A 660-nucleotide genomic window follows, 5' to 3' on the forward strand; every position below is an offset into this window, starting at 1 on the left:
ATCTCTCCAAAAATGCCCACTACCATCCTCCTCCCTTCCCTCTCCTCCCTCCTCCTCAGCCAAGGCCTGGAGAATAGCTCTGTGATGTGTCAATGGGGAGTCTAACAAGGGATGCCGCGTAAGAGATGAAAAAATGGGGGGATGAGGAAGGGATGAGAAAAACAAATCAATGTCAAAGTCTCGGGCCCATTTGAGCCCCTCTAGATTTGTGCGTGTGTGTCAGTGAATGAGTGTTTGTGTATAAGTGGGCGTGTGCAGTGTGTGCATATATGCATGTGTGTGCGGCGCTGCTCTCCCTCCCCTCCCACTCCAGGGGTGTATAATAGGGTCCCTGGGGAGTTGGCAGCGGGGCTTTTCGGTCCCTCTTTCTCTGTCCTGGGGCTTTGGCAATCCTCTCCTACCCCTCCATCCCTCCCTCATCCATCCATCCATTCTCGCTCTAACGCTGATTGATACCAGCAGCCTCCCAGATTTATAGGTATGGGAGGGGGCACAGTATGATTGTGTGATTTTGTTGTTTATGTAGGAGGTGCAGGAAGGTTTTTGTGTGTATCCATGTTAAGGGAAGGGGTGTGTGTGTGTGTGTGTGTGTGTGTGTGTGTGTGTGTGTGTGTGTGCATGAGCCACAACCATATGACTCCAGGGATTCATATGACATTT

At 50.9% G+C, this 660-nt stretch overlaps 1 protein-coding gene across 2 annotated transcripts in view; it reads right to left on the bottom strand.

Moving 5' to 3' along the window:
* ppp2r2ba (protein phosphatase 2, regulatory subunit B, beta a) overlaps positions 1-660 on the bottom strand; it is a 45,848-nt gene that overhangs the window by 5,652 nt on the left and 39,536 nt on the right. The window lies entirely within an intron of this gene.

This window comes from Seriola lalandi, unplaced genomic scaffold (assembly GCF_002814215.2).
Source record: "Seriola lalandi dorsalis isolate HSWRI2012SDOR001 ecotype SW California unplaced genomic scaffold, Sedor1 jcf7180002054598, whole genome shotgun sequence".
Taxonomy (NCBI): domain Eukaryota; kingdom Metazoa; phylum Chordata; class Actinopteri; order Carangiformes; family Carangidae; genus Seriola; species Seriola lalandi.